We start from the raw sequence: 15,670 nt of genomic DNA, 5'->3' as shown, positions 1-15,670 counted from the left end.
CCCTCCCCTCCTGCCTTGGTCAAGCTGCATAGCCACTTTACAGCCTGCTGACTAGGCTGCTTTTAACAATGAGCCATAGTAGTTTCAGGCACTTTACTGGTTTGCCAAAATCTCCCCGTACAGAGGGGTAGATATTTGTAATGTTAATAAGTCTGAATTCTTAAAACAAAACAAAAAAACCCCACACACTTATGTGAGAGATTTCTAGTGTGACAAAATATATATGTACAGTCTATAATATCTCAAGATCTTTCTATATAGCTTTTGAGTAAGATTAACAATAATAAAAAAACTGATTACTTTCAAGATTGGGTCCATTTTTGTAACAATGCTGTGGAAAGACAAATTAAATCATGTTGGAGAATACCTCCAATAAAAAGAAAACAAAATGATGTAAGTGGGCTTTGGATTAGGCCCATGGATGACAGCCTTAAAATTTATGGGGAATTTGAACCCTTAGACTCCAAGTTAAATGTCCTTTAAAGATAACAGGCTGCATCAAGAGATCCACAGTTAAACAGACTGGAAAGTTCTTAGTAACAGTTGGGATGCCTACTCCCTGGAGACTGTTCAAATACCACTGACTCATTTTACACAGGAAGAGATCTCAAATAATATTTTTCAATCACTGTTAACCTCAGCGGAATTGGAGTTGAGTGTTGAACGAGAGCTGAAAAGTTCTATGTGCCATTTCCAATCCTCTGACCCATCCAATTCCCCAAGTTACATTTTAAAAAATAAATACAGCTGAATTAACAAATGTTTGTGAAGATGGAAAATGAGCCTATGTTGTTGTCTTTTGGCTGAATCTGTACTTAAAAAAATAAATCTTACTTGACCTCCCCCATCCCCATCCCCAAAGTAATTCCTGTTAGAATCAGGGTGAATTTTACATGTTCAGGGATTGTGGAACCAGTAAGATGTTAAAACAGAATGGAGAGTAAGGATATCATTATAAATAGACAGAATCTCCTAAACTACAAAAGATGGATTTTGTTAGCTTCACCAACAATAAATCATTTGCCCTGGGGATATTTATCTTTCAGCATGGTGAGTCTCTGATCCCCCAATTCAGAATTTCCAGTTTTTATCTATCTTGCTATGGAAAGGATCACATTTCACTCTTCCACCTTTTGGGCCCAATCCTGCAAATTGCTGAACACCCTGATTAGAAACTCCAGGGAAAGGATTTGTTTGAACATTTGTTTTAGTTATAGAGTAATGGAAAGCAAAAGTGTCCTTTTTCTTCCTTATCTCACATTATTAATGTTAAGTTACTCCTGATTTCAGGAACAAATCAGCCCAGGATCAAGCCCAAGGTGTTTACTTAAAGTAACCAGATACTACCATGACTTCTTCACACTATTATGCACAAAAAACTATATTAAAACAACATATTTAAAGCTGCAAAGTCAAACTCTTATATGTTAGGAAATGCTAGAATGACGGTTTCTGTGCATGTGTAAACTATTTTTACAAAAGCTTATGACATACCAAATTTGGTCATATTTTCGCAGGGATAGCAAAAGGCATATCCCTGAGACAAAGGCTACTCCAATGACAATTTTCTGATCCCTGCTCCAAAACAGGGAGATCATAGATCGTCTCAGAGAAAAGGTTGCTAGAATTTTTAAATTGATGAAGTTGTGTGTTTTTCCCTAGTCTCCTACTCAGAAAAGGCTGAACTGTTTTGGCTGAAGTTTTCCCAAATCAGTCAGCATGCAGCAGACACATGGAATGGAAAATTTCAGCCCAAATGGTTAAAACTTGGAAGAGTTAGAAGCACTTGAAAACACGGTCTTACACCTTAATTATAGGCAGTGCTACTAACCCTGCCTATAATTTTTTGCTATATGCTAATCGTTAGAAGCCCAAACAGAGATCGGGGCCTCATTTCTCAGGTATTGCATATCCACATAGTAAGAGATACTCCCTCCTCCTGAGAGCTTACAACTGAAATAGAGAAGAAGAACAAAAGATGGAGTGGAAACAGGGCTTTGGAGAGGTGACATGGATTGCCCAAGTGCAAATACTAGATCTGGATATAAAATTCAGGTCTCATGAATCCCAGTTCAGTGTCTATCTACTAACTACACTGCCTTTTACACAGTGAATAACTGGGGACAAATATAGATTGCTTCAGAGAAGAGATTCTTCTGAGGGAATCCACAGTTCCAGAGGTCATTATTTTAAATGCTTGAATGATCATGATAATGCTCGAATTAGGGAAATAGTAAGAAAAGTGGTCGGAATTAAAAAAAAAATAGTAGGGAAGGGAATAGTAAAAGGAGTATATATGAGACATAAAACTAAAAAATCAGAAAAAAATGATACATTCATAATATTGGAATGAAGAAAAATGAACAGACAAAAAGCAGAGCAGCATATAAGCACAGGAAAGAAAAACATGACAGTGAAAAAGGCAAGAAAAATGAACAATAAACTACAGGGGGAAAAATCTCAGGGAAGGTGACAGAAGAGGAGAAGATAAAGAGAACGAATACAGGAAAAAAAACATACAGGGAGAATTCTGAAGCTGAAAATAATCAATCACTCAGGAAGGCAGAGATGTAGCAGGTCTTCCAAAGAATTGAAAAAACTGAAGAGAAAATGCACTGACAAAGGCAGCAGCAGCAAAGAAAAAATGATAGATGAATAAAACAACAAGACACTAATCAGGGCACAGAGACCACTTCCAAGTTAGCCTTGAACATCCATTCTCACTTCAAGACCACGTTTTAAAAATGATATTGAATTTTGTTTCCTCATGCAATTAGCTGTACTGACATCATTAAATGTACATCAACAGCCCTGTCCAAATTGCCTACAGGAGTGCTTCAGTTGTCTGAGGCAGGGAATGGTAAAGGATTTCTTTTGAAATAAAAGTTACCTACATACTAAGAATTTAGGCCTAGATTGCACCCCTGAGATGTGCGCATAGTGGAGTCCTCCTGGAAGTTTCCCCTCGCTCTGTAAGGAAAGAAAAGATTAGCCATCTCACTTCACAGGGAGCAAATGCCACACCTTGATATAATGGTCAGGAGGTTTCCTCCCCTTTTGACTCCTCTCTTTTGGGTGGGAGTGGGGGTGCGGAGTGAAGGGAGGGACAAGGCAATTTAGTCCTTAAATACCATGATGGTATTTCTGGAGTGCCATTCAATAAATTTACATTACATATACAATCTCATTCTCTCCCTCTCTACATAGGAAACAGGTTTTTTGTTTGTTTGTTTGTTTTTTTAAATCATAAAAAAACTATAGCAAGGGTCAGGTATGGGGGGGGGGAAACACCCCGTTATGTGAGAACACCATTCACCTGGAGAGACTGGGCTGCCATAATAGTCATGGCTGCAACAGCCTGGTGAGTAAGTCTTTGGACTATTTGCATCACTCCTCATAACAGGGAGCTATTAGAACAACCCCACTGTCCACACAACCATATGATATTGAGAGGCAATGGAGAAGGTTGGGGTGCAGGGGAGGGGAGAGAAGAGATGCCAATGAAAAACAAATATAAGGACTGCCTAATTTAAGGCTGTACCACTGAAACTAAGACTGTTCAAAAATATGTCACACCATTTTTTTAAATAATGGGAAAAATATCAAATCAAGTCCCCAGGGAAAGTGACTTAAGACAGAATTCTCAAACCTTAGGTATTTAAATCCATAATTAGACAATTATAGGTGGACTGATTTTCAAAGATATTAAGCCATGCAGTTCTGATTGAAGTCAATGAGAGTTGTGGATATTCAACTCCTATGAGAGTCAGGCCACTTTACTTAGTGAATGCAAGTTTGATTTTTTTTTTTAGCAGAATAACTTATGGTGATATAAAAATAGCCACTACTAGGGGGAAAAGTGCATATTTCCTGGCCATTAGTTTGAAGAAACAATTTTTTTTAAAAACAGCACTTTGAAGTGCCTGCTCCTGTTTGTTTATTTATTTTTTTTAAGAGAAATAATATGGTTCAGAGCTTTTTTTCAATTAATTAAAAGATTAATTTAGATAACACTTTAAAGTATTTCCAGAATGTTATTAATTCTTGAACTCTAAGAACATCTGTAGGCATTCTAAAGCAATCACCCTGCAGGATAAAGCTTGAACAGGAAATATTTAACTCTGACTGATTTATGTTTTCAGAGAACTTAGAAGTAAAATAAATAGCTTTCTTATTAGAAGTTTAATTGCAATTTATGTTTAAATGTGTTTTTCTCCTTTCAGTTAGTGGAGTCACTTGTTCTGTGTATTGATGCTGGCTTCAGATTATAACCCCTCACTGACTTGTCTGCTATTCTTTTTGTTTAATTTTCTGCCTCGCCCCCCGCACTTAGATTTTAATTAAACAGTGATCTTCAGCAAAAAGAGGAGTTGTAATACTGTTCCAATCAGTCTAGGTGATTGATGCATGTATTAAAAAATTGCACATTTGACTATTGATTATAAATTGACATTATGCAGAATTAAGTACAAATGTCAGTGCTGTTCAGAATGGTTAAGTCTATTTTCATCTAACAAGAACTCATTGTCCCCTCCGCAGCTTATTGCTGTATAAAGGAATGGAAATACCACAGGATTCTCTTGTAGAGTTTCTTTGAAAATTTTCCACTGGAGAGTATGATTTTTCTCACCATGAAAGAGGATGTAGATTGCAGTCCATGACCCTTCTATTATGATCTTCTTTAGTACCTCAGGTGGTACAGTGGACTCCAAGGGTATGTCTACACTGCAATTAAACAGCTGCATATGGCCCATGTCAGCTGATTCGGGCTTGACAGGCTTGGGCTATGGGGCTGTAAAACTGCTGTGTAGATGTTTGGGCTCAGGCCCAAGCTCTGGGATCCTGTGAGACAAGCAGGTCCCCAGAACCAGGCTCCAGCCCAAACCTGAATAGCAACACCACAATTTTATAGCCCATAGTCTGAGCCCGAGCCAGCTGCAGGCATTTAATTGCAGTGTAGACATATCCTAAGGGCCTCTATGCTGCCTGGCCTCCATGTATCCCTTGAATGGATGGCTCCTGGAGGAACCATGCTTCCAGAAGATTTACTGCATCTGAAGCCCTCCCGAGAGGGAGAGGGAATTTGAACAAGTTGGTGAGACTCCATCCAAGTGTAAGGGTTTTTTCCATTACCATATAGTTTGGCTATATAGCGTCTAAAGCAGCTATTATATGGAAATCATATATGGGGGAAGAGTGTACCCTCTTGGATAGAAAGCTCTCCCTGGATAACCCAGGTGACCCAAAGTGCTTCAGTGGGCTAGTCATACCTGCCATCTTTAAAGTATATTTATTTATGAGGATGTGACTCAGGGTGGAAGTGGGGGCATTAATAGAGGCCAGGAGTGCATGCTTAGGAATGTGGGGATAATATGAGAGCTAGAGAATGAGGTGGACAGAAAAGGAACTAAGCTGACAGCCTATAGGAAATCCACTGGCTGACTAGAAGAGCAGGACTTCTAGTACTGCTTCTGACATTCACAGCACACATAATGGTAAGATTTAAAACATGTGCCTGTGATCTCCAGCTTCACTGGAACTCAAACAACTGAATCTGGCACAATTGTGCTGATGCCTGGAAAACCTCAGGCTGCATAGCATGACTGTAAACATACTTGGCCAGTGACTTAGGAGCTTTTGGGTGTAGACAGGGGTCATGTTACAGTCCTGTTACTGTAACAGATTACCCTAGTGAAGAGAGGCATATGGGTTTTTCCCCTATGGAAGAGACAATTTAGCCTAAATTCTTTATCTGTAGTAGGATAGTACCAGTTCATGAAGAACAATTGTCACAAAAGCTGCTCTTGTTTGAGTGTATTTTAAATAATTTTGCTTAGGTCCAGAATTATTTTTCAGGGACGGACAATTCATGGATTGGGCTTTTGAAAATATATCACAGTAACAAACCCTGAGTCTTGCTGCAGAATGTGACATAACAAATAAAAAGGACTGTCAAATTTTACTAAACACCGGGGCTTCATCACCAAGCCTCTAACAAAACAGTGCTTCCGGCAAAGCTGTCCTGCATTCTCAGTTTTTCATACCTCACTGCTCACTTCTACTCAAACACTCCGGACTGTACATGTATTAAACATCTATATCCACAGATAGGCACCTAAACACAGCTCAATTTTCAGAAATTATAAAAACCTGCAGGTCCCATTGACTTCACTGAAGTTGGGGAAAAAATAAAGTAAAATCAATCTTCTTATTTAGGCACCTAGCAGTAGTATATGTTCTTTGGGCACTCATTTTTAAGTGACATTTTAATCTATACTTCCCCTAAGAGGTTATTTATTTATAAGTTTTGGAATATTGTGTTCTGCATATCTTCAGAAATTTATATTACATCATATAATCCTGTAATAATAATAAAAAAAACCCACACAACCCTCTCCCCCCCCCCCCCCCCAGACACACACAGGACAGACTTCCAAAAACATTTCCTTGAAAATTTTGGCTGATTTTGTTGTTTTAATTAAAATGTAATTAATAATATTTGGAATATTTCAGGCAGCAACATTTCAAGGTGATATAATTAGAAATGATTAAAAAAGAATTGAACCAATAAGATATTTTCAGTTTGGCCTCCAAACTGAGAAAAAAAATAGTTTTGGATGGACCTGAAAAGAAACAATTTCACCAAACAATTTGAAAACAACTTTTTGGTTTATACAAAACATTTTGTTTGACCTGAAACAACAAACTGTTCAGTTCAGGTTTTTTTAAGAAAAAAACAAAAACAGTATCTTCCTGAAATGAAATGTAATTTTTTCTAATTTTGGAAGTTTTGGTACAAGCCATTTTGACATTAAATCCAACCCCCACCCCCTCCCGCAAAAAAACCCAATAACCCTGGATATTTACCAAAAGTCACCCCAAATTCATTATCTGAATTCTTTAAGCAAATCGTTTTCATGAAACATTTCAACTAGCTCTAGGGACTGAATTATTGATTACAAATCATTTTTATTACAGTTGCGTACTGCAGGGCTAGGTTGTGCTAGACATTAAAGATATTGAGGTGCCTAACCCCCATTGATTTCATGTCCAATACAAGAGATAACGGGTGGGATGGGAAAGAAAGGTGAAGTGATGCGCCCACGGTCATTGGCACATCCAGGAATAGATTCCAGGTCTTCAGAGAGTCACAGTATAGCATCCTATCCATTGGACCATGCTACACAGTTACAAATTAACATCTTTTCATTCCTGATCTAACTCCCAGACAATTCTGTGAAAGTCTTTCATTGGCTTCAATGACACTTGGTGAAGCCTTCCATTAAATGAACAAACCCTACATTCTACAAGCATATTTGTTATGTTAGAGCACTCACTGAATAGTTTTGTTGAATAATTTTCAGCCTATCGTTCATTCAGGTGCTGTTTGCTTTCAAATATTCATTATTTGTGTCAGGTGACAAACCAAATGTCATATCCCTGATTGTAGGACAAAGTTTTTGCTAACTGGAAAACAATTAACATACTTTGGAATGATTATTCGTGTGTGAAACTGAGTTTTACATACTGTGATGGTTTGGATCACAGAAACCCTCTTGGGAGCTGCCACCTGATGTGCCAAGACTACTTCTACCCCTGCTTTCCCTGCCAGCTCAGGACTCCAGCACCCTGTCTTGCAGAGCCAGACACTCCCGTCTGTTCCAACAAAGACCCAGGGTCTGAATTACTTGCCCAAAAAGCTGCAGGTTTACCAGAAAGCAGCTAACAGAAGTGTTCCTGTCTAACACTCAGATGTCCAACTCCCAATGGGGTCTAAACCCAAATAAATCCGTTTTACCCTGTATAAAGGTTATACAGGGTAAACTCAAATTGTTTGCCCTCTATAACACTGATAGAGAGATATGCATAGTTGTTTCCTCCCCCAGGTATTAATACATACTCTTGAGTTAATTAATAAGTAAAAAGTGATTTTATTAAATACAGAAAGTAGGATTTATGTGTTTCCAAGTAGTAACAGACAGAACAAAGTAAGTCACCAAGCAAAATAAAATAAAATGTGCAAATCTATGTCTAATCAAACTGAATACAGATAAGATCCTCACCAGTTCCAGAATGCTCCCTTTTACAGACTAATCTCCTTTTAGCCTGGGTCCAGCAATCACTCACACCCCTTGCAGTCACTGCCCTTTGTTCCAGTTTCTTCCAAGTATCCTGGGCAGTGGAGATGCTCTCTCTTTAGCCAGCTGAAGACCAAATGGAGGGGTCTCCCAGGGGTTTAAATAGACTTTCTCTTGTGGGTGAGACCCCCCTCCTCACTCCTAGGCAAAATCCAGCTCCAAGATGGAGTTTAGGAGTCACCTGGGCAAGTCACATGTCCATGCATGACTCACAGTTTTTACAGGTAGCATCCATTTTACTCATGCTACCTTGAACGTCCTCAAGTAGACTTTTTATGTGGATTGGAGCATTCCATGATTCATTGTCCTCTAAGTGTTTCTTGATAAGGTACTTAATTTCAACATTCCTTTCTCCAGGAACTGACCAAATGCTCTACTAAGGTTATTTAGAAATCAAGCCAGTGCACAGCCAACATTCACAACATTCATAACTTTGAATACAAAAAAAATGATACATGCATGCAAATAGGATTAATACATTCAGTAGATCATAACCTTTGAGATATGTTACATGGCATATGTAGCATAAAACACATTCTAAGCATATTTCCATAAAGCCTTATGGGAGGTACCGTCACACATACATTTTCATAAATACATGGTAGCCATGTCTATATTTGTGAATACCATGACCCTGTGAATCACTGCAAACCAAATACGTTGCATTCATTCACAGAAATGTTGCAAATCAGGTTTTAACTCTTCTTCCTGTTTGACTTACAACAGAAAAGCACAGTTATTGTACATACAAAACAGGAAAAGTGAATGAATTAAGGCTGAACAAAAACATTTTAGTATGTATGTTTAAGATGGAACACAGTCACAGAAAACAAGGATTTTGTATTCGTCCTGTGCATTTTTTGTTTAGAATGCAGTTTGTCTTCATTGTCAGTCAGTTATTGCTGATCCGTACATATCCGAACAAGTGTATTTCCCTTAGAGGGGCAAAAGTCTATACTTATTTATGTGGGTCAACTTGAAGTGAGACCTTACAAGACTAAAGCAACTATCATATTTTTCATATTTATAGTTTCAAGAATGCCAGTGCCACTTTTTACTCATGCCAACATGTGGCCTAATCCTGCTCTCATTAAAGTCAATGGAAATTTGGGTATTAACTTTAATGGGAAGACAATCAGGTCATCTAATTTTCATGGAAAAAATTAATGAGATGACCCAATAAGATTTAACACAAAGCTACTATATGGAGGGGGGAGGGGAATTAAAATTGTGATACAAAGTGACAAAAGCCAGAAAAAGTTTAAGGCCCCGTCACATTAAAATTGCCCCCCATGGGGTCCCCTGGGGTAAGCAGTTTAGCATTGGAAGTTGCTAGCACTTGTATATGTAGTGGAGTGTATTGTGGGTAGGGTTGAAGGTGTGAGTGTGGAGTGAAAGATTCCTTTGCAGGTTGCGAGAGGCCAAAGGGAGAGGAAGGGAGAAGGGAATGGGTTAACTCAGTGCTCCAGCTAGGTCAGAAGATAAGGAGCCACTCAAGGCCAATACACACAAACAGACTCTCTGATGCCAAAAAGCCAGGAGCTCATATCTCAACCCCAACCAGCTGTGAGAAAAGAAAAAGAATTGAGCTGAACAAAACTGCAGGGGCTGCAAGCTGCGGAGACTGGGAAGATCAACAAGTTGGAAAACAACAGACTCATGTCCCTGAAGCCGGTGTGGGAAAGCTGAGGTTTGGGAAAGCTGAGGAAGCTGTGGAAAGATGATTTGGACTGGTACAAAGACCACAGGGGACAGAGGTCCCTGAACGAAACGCCCCCAGAAGAACCCAGGGCTTAAAACCCTCCCAAGGGCTGAAGCAAGTTAGAGATCAACAGTGGACCCGGGACGGCCTGTGCACAGGACAGAACTCTCGTCCACCCTTCCCCCTCTTCTTCTTACTTTACACCCGGGCTTGGCCAGCCCTGGGTTGTGCGTGTGTGAGTATGAAAGTGGGTGAGGGCTCGGGCACTAACCCTTTCTTCGAGTGACATGGGGAGAACCCAGCACTCAAGGGCTTGGGCACGAATGCTCTTTTCCTTCTTTTGAGTGATGTGGGGAGAACCCAGCACTCACTGCTGTTATTTTATTAATAAAGCTTTAAAACTTAGTCACTTGGTGTGCTCCTTCATCTCCTCCCTACCAATTGTGCAGCCTCAGCCTGATCACCTTATGCCTCAGGCAGATTGGTAACAGAAATCTGTCACACCCCAGCTCAGAAAAGCATCCTTATTCAGGAGAATACAAGCATAGGTTTTAATGCTTTCCTGAATTAGGGACTCATGCAGTCATTTTCCCCTTGATCTATATTGCTGTATCCAGATATTTGCAGCTTGTGCTGTGCATACTACAAGATATTATATTGTGAGCATTCTAATGATCCTTAAGAACAGCCATCAGCCTTAATTGTGAAATTCCTTGTTTGTCTGATCACCTGATTAGTTTTCATGTTCACTTCCCTTTTTTTGGTATTTTTTTTTAAATGTATTTTTGTCACAAATTAGATTATGAATTGCATAGAGTAACCTGGAATGCATTCTTGAGGATTAATGTGGTATGCTGTGATAATGGTTTACTGGATATGAGACTTTGTTTTAAAAAAAATAAAACACAAAACTGAGTAAGCACAATCATCTCATGGAACAATTACTCACTAATTTTGTATATTATTCAATATAGGCTTTTATGACAGACAGAGCAAATGAGAAGTTGGCGAGCTAAAGCAAATTGTGGGAAATCACCCTAAACATCTTCTGCTGCTCCCAGGAGATCCCATATTGTGGGAGCTGCAAAATCCTATTTGTACTTTCATGACGTAGCAGCAAGAAAAAGGGCTCCAACTGTCTTAGGGCAGGTCTACACTACACGCCTGAATCGGCGGGTAGAAATCGACCTCTCGGGGATCGATTTATCGCGTCCCATCAGGACACGACAATCGATCCCCGAATCGACGCTCTTACTCCACCAGCGAAGGTGGGAGTAAGAGCCGTCGACGGGAAGCCGCGGAGGTCGATTTTGCCGCTGTCCTCACAGCGGGGTAAGTCGGCTACGATACGTTGAATTCAGCTACGCGAATAGCGTAGCTGAATTTGCGTATCTTAAATCGACCCCCCCCCGTAGTGAAGACGTAGCCTTAGACTAATTCTTTCCTGAAAAAAGGTGGCTTGGTTCCTTTTGAAACTTCACTTCAGTTAAAAAAAAAAATGTAATTGAACCTATGCTGCTTTATTATATTTTGACTGAATTTCCCTTTCGAATGAAAAAACAAAAAACATTACAGAAGCAAAGCAAAGGCATTTGGGTTTTGCTGCAAGGGTTTAGAATGTTTCCCTAATTAAGTACAACAGAGTTTCCTAAAATGAACATTGGTCTCATAATACTAAAAGCTGAACCATAGGATAGCATCCTTTTTAAAGAAAGCCTGGTGGCAGTGCAGAGGTTTTTAGGCTGTCACAATGCATCTTATGAACCTACATGCAGTACTGGAACAGAATTACTTTTATAGAACCCTATTAAAAAAGTTTAAAATACTTAAAAAAAACCCAAACATTTCCCATATCTAGTAAAAAAAAATTCCATGAAAAAAATGAATCCTTCAAAAGTTCAGTCTTTCTGAAAACCATTTTCAGTAGGTACTTGTGTGTTTTGGTAGTTTTCTTTTTTTAATCCAGGTTGTTGTTGGGTTGTTGATTTTCGTTATTTATTTATTGCTGTAAACCAAAAATATTGATTAACTTGTTTAAAAAGTGAACTAAATAAAAATCTGGGGAAAAATCAATTTGATTGAAAAGCCATTTTTGTTTAACTGTTTCAATGAAAAGTATTCAATTGGCTCTAGAAATTTATAACCTTATGAAACTCTAGTTCACCTAGAAGGCAAATGTGTACGGTTTTTTTCATTCACAGAAACATAAGCCTCCACCTCAAATCCTCAACTGCTGACAAATTATTTTAATATATATACTATAGATTTCTCTCCCCAACATAAAGTAAATATATACTAGCAGATAAACTTACAACTAAACCTCCCAACCATCAATCCAAGCCCTTCCCAAATGCCTGAGAGCAGTGCTGCGGCTCAAGCAACTAGGTGCCAGGACTATCAATTTTTGTACATTCATAACTTATGCAGGAAGCCCGGAGGTGCTGGGGTATGAACTGCCAAGCCTACAGGTGCCAGGGCTCAGCCCTGGCAAGCAAAGAATAAGTTAAGCACTGTATGGGAGAAATCATGAGCCTTGCAGTATGCCCAGCTGCTTAGCAAATCTGGATGCTGGTGAAACAAGACAGGCAGCAAATTCCAAAGCCAAGGAGCTCCTTCATGGAGAATGCCCTGTCAGCAGTCCGCTCACATTTATCGTACTGGGACTTCAATTTGAATGGCTCTGCTGATCTCAACTGTGACATAACTATAGCAGGGAGAGAAAGGCTGTCCCTCAGGTAGCCAGGTCCCAGACTGTTTAGAGATTAATAAGTGACAAGACAATATTATGAATTCCGTATGGAACAGGGTACATGGAGCAGATCTGGGGCTGACGAGTCGCAGCGATGAGGGAAAGGAAAGGGAAGAAACTGCTAGAAACAGAACACTCAGTTCTCCTCTCTGCCCCTTCACAGAGGCTGTTAGAGTGGGAGGGAGGGACCACCACATAGATGATCCCCTTGTCCAATAGATGCAGGTGAGGGAATACTTCCCCCCTAAAATTAACCATTTAGTTCCCAAGAACTGTCACAGTGAAAAAACACAGGGATAAGGATCTCAGCCTGGCTATTCTGGAACTCTAAGCAGCTTTTTAAAATGCTGAAATTATGACATCAGGGGGAATAGGATCCTAATTTTTTGTGGTTTTATTTATATATATATAAAACTGCTACCGGTAAGTACTAAAGGGTTCCTCTCAGGTGTTGATTAGAGCTTTATGTATTCTGAACATCCCAATTACTAAAATAAAATATGGCAATTTTTGGTTGATGCCTTTTTGTCATTTTACGTCATCATGACAAAAGTAAAGAGATAGCCACAAAGCTTGTTTCTTGGATATTTCTTATCAGTACATTATGGGTCACCGAGTTACCCACCACCACATTTTCACACAAGAGCTGGGCATTACCAATATGTATTAGTGATAACATTATCATCTGATGTCTGTCTCCACTTACAGCTCTTGAGGCTAATTAATTTTGTACTTAAATTGTGGCAATATCTGAGGTCCCTATGTTAAGCCAAGATATCCTCTTAAGGATACAGTTAACATGTAGCTAACAATGTTCTTCAGATTTAAAGCCTTTACTACATATCCCTTCTTGCAGTATTAGCATTATTTATGGTTATAGGGTCAAAACCTTCAGTCATTCTTTACTCAAACAAAACTCCCATTGATTTCAATAGTTATTTTGACCAATTAGGAGTGCAGAATTTGAACTGATGATGATGTCAGTATGTTGAATAGGAATGAAACATTCATGAAACTTTTCAAGGGTTTGAAGTTTGTTTTTATGCCACTTTGGATCAAAAATGGGAGATCTTTTAAATGTTTCTGGAAAATTTTGGATTTTACAAAAATGGAGTTTTAGACGGAACTTTTCAGTGAAAAAAGTTTGATCCAATTTAGTATTCAAGTCTTGTTCATTTCTAAGTGGTGTTAACTGAAATGCCTCACAGAGTGTCAGATATTTCTAGTGATGGATGAAACCCAAAAGACTCCAGGAGGTTCAGTTTTGATAAGGACCTGAAATTTGGATGCTCATCTATAGTAAACTGTCAGTCCTGCACAATTCAGCAGTACAACACTTGAAAGAAGAAAGCTCCCTCCTGCTTCCAACTAGGAAGGAGGAACTATAAAACTTCTTGACTAGCCTGTGAAGGAAGCTTCCTGTCCCAGCTAGTCCTGGGAAGATCAGAGATGCCTTTGTGTTGATACTGACTCAGTGCCTCCAGCTTTCTGGGCTCAGGCTAAAGCCCAGGCTACTCTGAATACACTAGCTGTACATCCTCTAATTTAAAGCACAGGTTTCCAGGATGGTACTGGAAGGAATACATAGAAATGGAGGTTCCAGCAACAGCTTAAAAACAGATGGTGTAAGACTCCTAACACTCTTCTCAAAGAATCTTGCCTCATGTTCTGATCACTATTTCATCCCTCAGAGGGGAAGGGAGAGATCATATAGGCCCATGTGACACACAAATTTTCTCCTCATTTTTTTTTTAAGAGGTTGCAAAGATTTGATTCCACACATGGCAATCAGATTGCCTTGACTTCAAGCCTGGTGAAACAAGCATCTTGCATTGCTTCTCAATGCCTACATCAGTATTATACACTTATCACTATATTATACTATTATATAATATGAATAGGGAGGAGGCTCATGGAACACATGAGGGCTAGTAGCTGTGGAATCTGCTTTCTTACAACAGGTACCTTCAAGAAAATACTGATTTGATAGCAGTACTCAGACCATACAATGTTAGGTATTGGGAGGAGATATTCTCTCTGAAAGTAACTAAACTTGAATGTGGCACAGAAGCGTGAGAGTAGCATTCAAATATTTAGACTCTAATTGTTATTCACTTCCATTTTTTCCTAAGTAACACAGCAAATGGAAAACAAGTCACAAGGACTGGCAATATTTAAAACATAAATGTCACTTAGCTCACCAATTTCATTATTTTCTTTTTCTGAGGCTATACATAACTTAGATAGCATGCCAAGAAAAAAACCCAATACCTGTATGCAGTCATTTCTCTGCATATATATATATTTTTTTTTCTGAGAATCATTCCAGCCTAGTCCAACAAATGCTGGAGGCAACAGTCAGCAATTTGTGATTTTTTCTAACTGAATAGCTTTAGGATTTTATTCCAATAACTGTCAGTTCTATCTGATAATGATACCCTTTCCATTTAATGAAATAAGGGGGGGAAAAATCAGTAATCTAATACGTGCTCCAGATTTTCCATCAATGCCTTTTTTCTTGAGGATCATTTGAAGATCTGTACTAGGATATAGATCTGACTTGCACTGCTTGTTATTCCATTCCACACCTTGATTACAGAAGTGATGTAATAGCAGGCACTCACCCCTAGAGTCCATCCTGGCAGCCTGCTGTGGCACAGCAGTTACATCTCTACCTCAGTTTCCCCCAGTGGGCTTTGGGCAAGTTCAGTGATGCTTGTATATAGCGAACAAAGCCCCTCGGGGGGGTCTAGTTCAATCCAAACAAACAAACAAACATAGTATGTAAACAAGCTTTCTTCTGCTGCTGTAAGTCCCCCAGGCTTCTCCACTGCCTGAAGCTCTGCAGCGTCTCCCAGGACTCCCTGTCTGGAGAGCTTTTTGTTCTCTTCTCGAGCTGTGTCCGTTCCATTCTCTGTGAGCCTCTGCTCTCCAGGGAGACACCAATAGGAACAGCTTCTTACCCAGGCTCTCTGATGAACTCTCCCCCGCCCCTTTCCCTCCTGGAGCTTCCTGTGTTCTGGACACCTGTCTGAGTTCTCATAATCCTCTAGGAGTCCCAAGTGTTCCTTACTAATTAGC

The sequence above is a fragment of the Terrapene carolina genome, unplaced genomic scaffold, assembly GCF_002925995.2.
Source record: "Terrapene carolina triunguis isolate 2854851 unplaced genomic scaffold, T_m_triunguis-2.0 Scaffold211, whole genome shotgun sequence".
Classification (NCBI taxonomy): Eukaryota; Metazoa; Chordata; order Testudines; family Emydidae; genus Terrapene; species Terrapene triunguis.
The sequence above is the reverse complement of the archived record's forward strand: the minus strand, read 5'-3'. Positions refer to the sequence as shown.